The following is a 9,209-nucleotide window of genomic DNA, read 5'->3' on the forward strand; positions in this document are numbered from 1 at the left end:
GTTATTTTATAGGTTACAGAGGGAATCAAGATCAGAGCCAAGACCGGAAGTTAGAAGTGCATATTCCAAGTCTCCTCCTCTAACCGCTAGACCATACTTCTGTTCATCTGATTTGAAGAATTGACAGTTTTTTCTTTCCTTCTATCCATCTTTTCTCTTATTTGATTCTGTGCCTACCTTAAATTTCCAACAAATATTAAATATTCAACAACATGGATATATAGTCTGCTTATAACTGTGTATTTTTGGTGCTTACTCTCCAGGGCATTTTAGGAAACTCATATACTATAGTAGTTATGCAGCACGATCATACAGTTTGCAGAATGTTTGATGCCATGACAGGTATCTCCAAAGTATGTATATCTACAGGGCATCTTGATTTTAATGACACAACTGAAAGTAGATGGTCAGTAATTTCCCTACATTCTGCTGAGATTAGACATTTCAGACCAGATAAGCTGACTCAATTTCCATTTCAAAAGTAACTCAAAAATAAGTATGTTTAAACATTTTCAAAACTCTCTCCTTCTGAAATAAACATATCAGCAGGATAAGTTCCAAATTACCACTTGCCCAATCACTATCAGCAGCATCCCACAGGCACCATAGAGGACATGTGTCTTGAGTAGGGATTTGAAGGAAAACAGGTAGTGGTTGTGTGGATGAGTTCAGTGGCGTTGTTCCATGTATAAGGGCAAGACATTAGAAAGCCCAAAGAGACTTATGAGAGAAGGGGATAAATGGACAGTGAAGGCTGGCATTAATGGCACTAAATGTAGACACGGCCTCGATGTGTGCATCTAGAGAAAGAGCTGAAAGACAATTCCCACATTACATGTTTGAGTGATTAGGTGGGCTTGTCCACAAGGACAGAGAAGTAGGAGAAAAGTAAGTGCTTGGGCAGAGATGGGAAATTCAACTTTGGCAATATTAAGTTTAGGCTGATGGAAAGACATACACATGATGTCAAAAAGAGGCCAACATGCCAGTTGAATGAGGGAGAGAAGTCAGGAGCAGACAGGGTAATATAAATAATGATGATGTGACCTCCCAGGGAAATAAGCAAGTTCTCGATCCCATTGCAAGGATGGGTGCAACCTTAAAACTGTCTCTATTGCAGGAAGGAATATTGCTCATTCTGGACCTAGGACGGCTGCAAATTTTGGAAGAAAATTCTAAATTTGGGGGATGGGACGAGGGAACCTCTGGAAGGTAAGACATTTTATGATGAATACATAGCTCATCCCACTGAGGTCAATGGGTAAACTCCTTTGAGTTCAGTGGGCTCACCCAGTCAGTCACTGTGCCAGCTGAATAAAATGGGAAAAATAATTAAAACCCAGATAAATTGTGGAAAGTAATTTAGGCTTTATGTTTATCTTTAATATAATAATCTATTATAATTCAGATAAAGAAAGTTTGTGGAGGTGATGGAGTTAATAAAAAATGATGGGATCAAATTCTGCATTCATTGTCTGGCCTCCAGCTCTTACTCCCAGGAATTGACTTCAATGAGACTACCTCCTTAGGGTATATCTATACTGCAATAAAAGACACATGACATGGCCGTGGCCGGCCTGGCCTGGGCTGCTGGGCTATAAATTTGCGGTGTACACACATGTAGTAACAATATCTAGTTCTTATATGGCACTTTTCATCTGTATATCTCAAAGCACTTTAACAAAGGATGTAACACGCAATAAGTTTGTACCCAAGTTACTCAATATTAAGAATTTGGCCCATGATTTTTATTTGGGCAAACTTGAAGAATGATTGGACTAAATTTTTCAGTGATCTGTGGTCAGGGAGAGAAAACTAAGGGAACCAAAAAAATGACAGCGTATTTTACATACAGTACATAGCTAGATGAAACAACCTACTTTTAGTGGTCCATGTAGCAAGTGGTCCATGCAGTCAAGTCAATAGGATTGGACGTGAGGCTCATAAATGGTTTAATCACATGACATTTTGGCTGCATGTCATGGCAGGTTTAATTTCTACAGGCAAGGAAAAACCTCCAAAGAAGCTACTGAATTTGGTGTATAATAAGAGTGGTGTTGTCTTGCTAAGTGTTACTTGTTACAGCCAAGTCATTGGAAGACATGTTCTTTAATCTTCTTTCGAAATAGTTTTCTAAACTACTTACTGTAACAAACACTGTACTGTTATAAATGTAGATCTGAAGCTAAATCCTAGCAAATGCTTCCTTGAGTGTTTGGGATACCTCCTAAAATCATGGGAATGGCAGGTACAAGGGCCACTGACTCTTTTCTATCTCCATAACGAGATCTGTGGTGCCAAAATGTGACCTTTTAGCACATAAGGAGAATGTAAAGGTTAAAATGCAAAAAATAAGAAAAGAGAGATCGGACTCAAAAAATAAAATAAATAACACTTATTTGCAGTTATCTCTTTCCACTGATGATGAAAATTAACAACCTCTGCTGTTCATGAATTACAGCCTATTCATTAGTTGAATACATTAAAATTCATTATTTTTTCTCACGCCTACAGTGAATTACAAAAAGCTATTGTTAGCTAAAATATGCAGTTTTATATTGTGTTTCTCTTTGAGGCTTAACTTTGACCATAAATACTATTTTCCATTTTGTTTACTCTAAGGGTGCGTGTGCATGTCTTTATTAGGTTTTGCAAAGATGCATAAAAATGCTTGTACTAAATTGCCTGTAAAATGTCATTGTAACTGGTTGAAAAGGTCATACAATATGTTGTCATAAAATAAACTGAAGCCACAGTAAATATTAACTATGATCTTTTTTCAAGAGCTCAGCTTGCAGTAAATTCAAGATTTTTGGGCCTAAACCTGCAAATCTTACTGAGTCAAAACACTGATTGAAATGAATGCTGCTAGATCCAGCCCTTTATAAAGGTTATGGGGATTTTTAGCTAATTTTCATTAACAGCATTAAAAAAATAAATTCAGTGGATGAAATCCTGACCCTATTGAAGTCAATGGGAGTTTTGCCATTGACATTAATGGGGCCAGGATTCGATGAAGTGAGCTATAGCTCACGAAAGCTTATGCTCAAATAAATTGGTTAGTCTCTAAGGTGCCACAAGTACTCCTTTTCTTTTTGCGAATACAGACTAACACGGCTGTTACTCTGAAACATAAAAAATGAAGTCTACTGAAATTTTCATTTTCTCTCTGATGTCCCCCTTTCATTCTTTCTCCTTTGAAAATGTCTTTTGCACTGTGAATCATCTCAATTTCTGGTAGAATCCCACAAATCCCTCTCTATAGGGATTTCTCTTTTCAATTGTCTCTGCTGTATTAGAATTTTTGGTTGTAAGTAAGGTTAAAATAACATATTTTTAACAAATATTTAAGCCTTCATGATTTTGGCCATGACTTGAGTAGTTTATTTGAATAACCATTGGGACTACATTTGTGCTTAAAGTTAGGTTCATGCTTATGTACCTTGCTGAATCATGTTCTGCATCAAAGAGAATATGGAACCAAATGACTCAAGTCTTTTCTTTTACTGTGATATGAAATATGAAAAAAGCAGAAGGCCTTTCCTTTGACTATTATATAAAAGTGAATGGTGAAGGAAGCAAAAACACTGTTGCTGAGTTTTTTTGTTTTCTGCCTATGTCCTAGTGAAACATATATTCTTTCTCTTGGATGGGGACTTTGAATCAAACTGTCTGGGGAACACTTTGATATGGAGGAGATACAGCATAAAAAATAAAGGAAGGTTTCCCCATCTTCTGTAGGAAAAATAACTGTGTGATTTGTGAGTATGATTAATAATGTAGGATTCTGGATGAGGAGCTTAGACACAAAAACCTTTTCATTCAACAAGAATGCCAAATCAAGTACTGTGAGTACACCTGAGAACAAGTTAAGTGCAATAGTATATATATAAAAAAATCCAATGTTGTTTTTCAACATAAAATTAAGATTCTGGAGGATAGTTGAAGAATCCATAACCTCTTTTAGCTCTCTCTGTAGGCCCAGAAGGATGGGGACATTAGGATGCTTTTGTTTCTCTGTTTACCAGCCTATTCAACTTACCTAACAAAGTTCTTTTTTAATCTCCTTCTCAAGCATTTAGAATTCTCTCTCATGTCCCAAAAGAACAAGAACAAACTGAACTAAATACATTTAAAGTGTGAAATTCACTAACTGTTATTGTTTCTGTACTTGATCAGTTTGATCAAGACATTCTCAAAATGTAGGTCTATGTTTAAGGAGGGAAATGAGCAGACTCTTACCGTAAAGGTCCTGATCCTGCAATCAAATCCAAGTGGCGCCTGAGGGCTCCATGTTGAATCCATGCAGGGGACCTCCTGCACAGGTTCTATTTCATGACTGGCCATATGGTCGTTCAAATTCAACCTTGCAATTGCCCAGTCAAATGACAAAGAAGGTGACATAGTAAGGTTTATCAAGGTTAAAAAGTATTTGTCACTTGTAAGAAGATAAACTTTCCTTTTTAATATTAAGGACTTGTTCCCACTCCCTTAAATTCTGTGACAAAATTCCCATTGTCTTGCGGGAAGCAAGAGAAGATCCCTGGAACCAGAGAAAATATCTTTATTTGGCCAACTGAAAAAAGCCAGTTACTTGCTCGAAATGCTAGTCTAGACCAGCTGTAGTAAACAGTAATAGAATATAGTGTTCTAAACAATCAAAAATCTGCCATGAATGAATATGCACTGTCAACAGAAACATAATTAATATCAAGGATGGAGAAAAATGCTCATATAGGGCCTGATCATCAGTTGACTTATTTGACTTACTTACTCACATAAAGAGATCTCTCAGTAGTGTAGAACCACCTCAGTTCCTCCTGTACCATCTTCTTCCTTTCAGCCAATGCAGGTTGGGTGGTCAGGAGACATGGGACATGTCTGGGAATGTGTCTGGCATCCCTTAGCCCCCTTTTATCCCTGGAAGCCATAACAACCTCTTGGAGTCATAGACAACCAGTGGAACTTACAGCAGCCTCCGGGATGCCTAAACTGTACGAGGAAGGGAGTATAAGCACACGCAGGTCAGCCCAGTATTGGGGAGAGCCAAAACATGGTTTAAGGCCACCTTTTCATCCCCAGCCTGAACTGTTGTGAGCACTCTTCAGCTACAATTCAAGATCAGACCCTTATGGTTTCATTCAGCTTTCATTTACACCAGCACACCCCCATCAACTGTAGTGGGTCTGTCCTGGTGCAGTTGACATCAGAAAGTGGCCCATAAAGTAGAACAATCCTGGAACTTTTAAAAGCCCCAGAGTAGCTGCAGTGAGTCAAGAAGGAATGTAGTTTTTGTCCTGTGGCAGGCATTGTTTTAGTCTTGTTGTAACATAGGTAAAGGGAAGTGATCTATAGCCGAGTCAGTTGTTTAACTGATCAGATTAAAAAAGGAAGCAAAGAAAAAAAGTTGGACCATTTTAAGGTTTTTGTTTAACTTTTTAATTAATTATTCTTCCTTATAGCCTGATTTTCAGAACTCACCTTCAATTTAGTGAGAACAGTTTTGTGCCACAAACTGCTCAACTCAAGTTTCTGGTGAAAATTATAGCACATTGACAGACCTATTTACCTGATTTGCAGGCCCAAACAGGCAGTTATATTTGTCAATGTTTTCTTTACACGCACTGTTTGTTGGTGCAATAATGAATATGATTATTTATTGGTGCAAATTTGGCCAACAAAATTGAAGGCTGATTTAAGGCCCTTTAAATAAAGTCAGGTATATAATTTATTAAACATTTCCACAGAATATTGAACAATAAAAATAGTTACCTCATCCAGTACCCTACAGCTACACATGGATCCCTGGATTCTATCATGCCTAATGTTATATCATGGAGATCGAAACCCAATGATAATTAAAATTGACACTTCCTTTCGAGAGAGGTTATCACCAAGAAAAAAACCCATTTACAGCTTGCTCTGACTACACCTTGTTCTAATTTTCGATTTGTTCAGTCTCTATCCAGTGGACAAACAGCACTTATTGCTCACAAAAGCTCTATGGGGTCTCTTGGGTTATATAACCAGAGATTGCTTCTGTTTCCTAAAAGTTACTCGGAGGATAGGGCCTTGCTCACATGTTCAGGGTCATATCAGTTTCAGCATTGTTCTTTATCTTTTTCACCTCTTCAATCTCTTCTAGCAAATCATTAACAGTTTCACCATACACAAAGCATCCTTGGCAGCCCCAAAATTCACATACATAACTCTAAAATATGTCCCTTGCTCAAACATACGGTGGATAACTTGGATGACTTAAGTGCTGGCTGTGAGGCTGGTTTTGCTACTTGTAGGATTCTGGGAGTCTCTCATGTAGGGTTGATGCCTCCACTGGAAATCACCTCTCTTGAGACTCAGCTTTATAGAGAATTCATCAAATCATAGAATCGCAGGACTGGCAGGGACCTTGAGAGGTCATCTAGTTCAGTCCCCTGCAAGAAGAAATGTACAAGAAGAGCCTTTAATTCTCTCAATAAAGAGAGACTATCTGAATTCCTATTTCTTTTCTAAAACCTTCAGCCTCCTCCTTGTTTTACTGCTTCCTCTTCTGGTGACACCCTTATTTTGGCTGTCTTCAAATACTGTACTTGCTCAAATAGTAGTCTTGTTGCAAAGCTCTCCAGAATAAATTCACAATATTTATCTCTGTTAGAATAACAGTAATAAATAGCTAAGAAAATTAAAGCATGTGCAGCTTTATCCTGGGTTATCCTTCTTGTTGCTAAATAAAACATGACTTTTTAAAAAATAAATGAAAAATAAATATTTTTATTTCCCAGACTATGTCCTGCAGAGAGAAGCAAGGAAATGTTGTGCCTGGTAAAGTGAGCAAATCTAGCATGAAAACAGAGCTCACACCAGGCTTTATGAAGTCCTATATGAAACCAAATGGGCAGGGCGCAAAGATGATTTCAGTAACCCACTGTGGTGGGAGAAGGTTTGGCAGGGAATCAAGGCACTTGTGATTGAAGATCTGGGAGAAGATTTATCACCAACCGGTACATGCTTTGAATTGAGTTATTCTCTCAACCCATGTAGTGATGGCACTCAATGGAGATTGATGGATCACTTGGTGATTCCCTGTTCTGTTCATTTCCTCTGGGGCACCTGGCATTGGCCACTGTCAGAAGACAGGACACTGGGCTAGATGGACCTTTGATCTGACCCAGTATGATCGTTCTTATGTTCTTATGCTGCCGCCTCAAGCAATGACTACAGAGCAGGTTTCCTACCTCCACATACACCTCCCAATGTATGTGGCATTTTTGTTCTCTGGTGTTGAAATGGAGCATGAGCATGGTTTTAATAGTTTACTTACAACAAATATAAATGATATATTTTAGATAGTTTAACATAATTCTGTTAGGCCACCAAAATACTCGTGCTGCTAATGGAATCTATGACAGAACATCCGGATTTCACCAGGAATCAAAACTCATCCTCATAAAATTTAACAGGAAGTCAAGTCTAATCATACAATTTAATTGAAGTCCTGAGCTTCAAAAGGGAGGGAAAATTTAAATTCTTTAATTCCTGCAGGAAACTATCTTGGAATTCAGGATTTAAAAAAAAAATGAAATAAAATTATTGTAGACTTATGTGATGGAAATTTCGCAGTTTTTTTAAGCAGTTTTCAAACATAAAGGTCAAATCCTACTGAATGTTCTATATCAATCTTTGCATTGTTACAAATATTCTCACATCAACAGATTATAGAACCATGTGGGCAGTAAACTGCAGTGGCTTTCATACAGTGTGATATATTAATATCCACACTATACCTATTTTAAACAATTTTACTCTATATGCATACATTTATGAATGCAGTCTCTTACATATTAATGGACTACAGCAAACAGAAACAATATATTCTACATTTTGAAAGGTTAAGTTAAAAAATATTCATCTTGCTCAATTTTGGAGGCCAGAACTTGTCCCTTGGTATCCACCTGCTGCCTGGGGAAATCTCCTGAAGGGACAAAGGTTTTTTTGGAATATAAAGCAGTGCTTCAGTTCAAGAATTTAGTGTACCTGGGAGGCTTGCCCTAAAAAGAACATGATGGAAAATATTCTGCAGCACCTAAGATTTATGTCTATGCATATAACTATAAACACAGAATGAAATGTCCATACAGCTCTCTATACAACAGATCCTACATAATATGCAAGTAACACAATCACCGTAATCTCTTTCAGAGACCAGAGAGGTTTATTGCTGAATTCCAGGGCTGGTCTACACTAAAAAGTTAGGTTGGCTTAACTACATCACTCAGGAGTGTGAAAAATTCACTTCTGAGAGACATAGTTAAGCTGACTTAAGCCCCAATGTAGACATTGCTAACCAATAGAAGAATTTTTCTGTCAATCTAGGTACGAACTCTCAGAGACTTGGATTTACTACAGTGATGTAAGAACTGCTTCATCACTGTACTAGGCATCCACATCACCTGTGTAGCAGTTCCAGTGTGGACTTAGCCCCACTCCCAGCTCTGTGTTCCCAAAATAAAATTCCAGATGCATTGCATACGGTTAATGGTTTCTCCTCAGAATTTTCCTTGTCTGTTCAAACTGTAAGCTAAAATAAAGGTTAATTGGGTATCCCTGCAGTCTACTATTCTTGATCATGAATTTTGAAGGCTGTTACTCACCTTGTGTCCTTATTAAGCTGGAGGGGCACGGTCTCCAAAACCACACAACCTGTCCCTGTAAAAGGAATAAGGCCCTCTGAAGGGGGACTTACATCTGTGTGTACTAAGGCTTTTTCCCCTCTCTACTGTTAATAAATATTAACTCTTTATGATTTTTGTATGTTAAACTCATAATTCTTTTATAGGCAAACCAATATCCTTTTTAAGTTGTGTATGTATATATTTAGTGCACTATACCTATTGAAACTTTGTCCTTCAGTTGAACCTAGTGGGTGAAGGGGAAATGAACTCAATAATGGAATGTGTGTAATCTTTTACCCTGCTTTTTGTCCTGACCTCATTAATATAGCCCAGATATCCAAGGGATGCCTCATAAATTAAAGAAGGGACCTTACAGAAGAATAGTATAATAAACAAGACTCAGTAATTGGTAATGGGGTGTTTATAATTCAATTATGTTCTGTAATTGGAAAGGGATATTGGTTATTGCACATGTATTCTGTGATTTATGAAATTATGAAATAATGGCCCATTGAATTATGTTTTTAACTCATTAGG

The sequence above is a fragment of the Lepidochelys kempii genome, chromosome 1 (assembly GCF_965140285.1).
Source record: "Lepidochelys kempii isolate rLepKem1 chromosome 1, rLepKem1.hap1, whole genome shotgun sequence".
NCBI classification, from domain to species: domain Eukaryota; kingdom Metazoa; phylum Chordata; order Testudines; family Cheloniidae; genus Lepidochelys; species Lepidochelys kempii.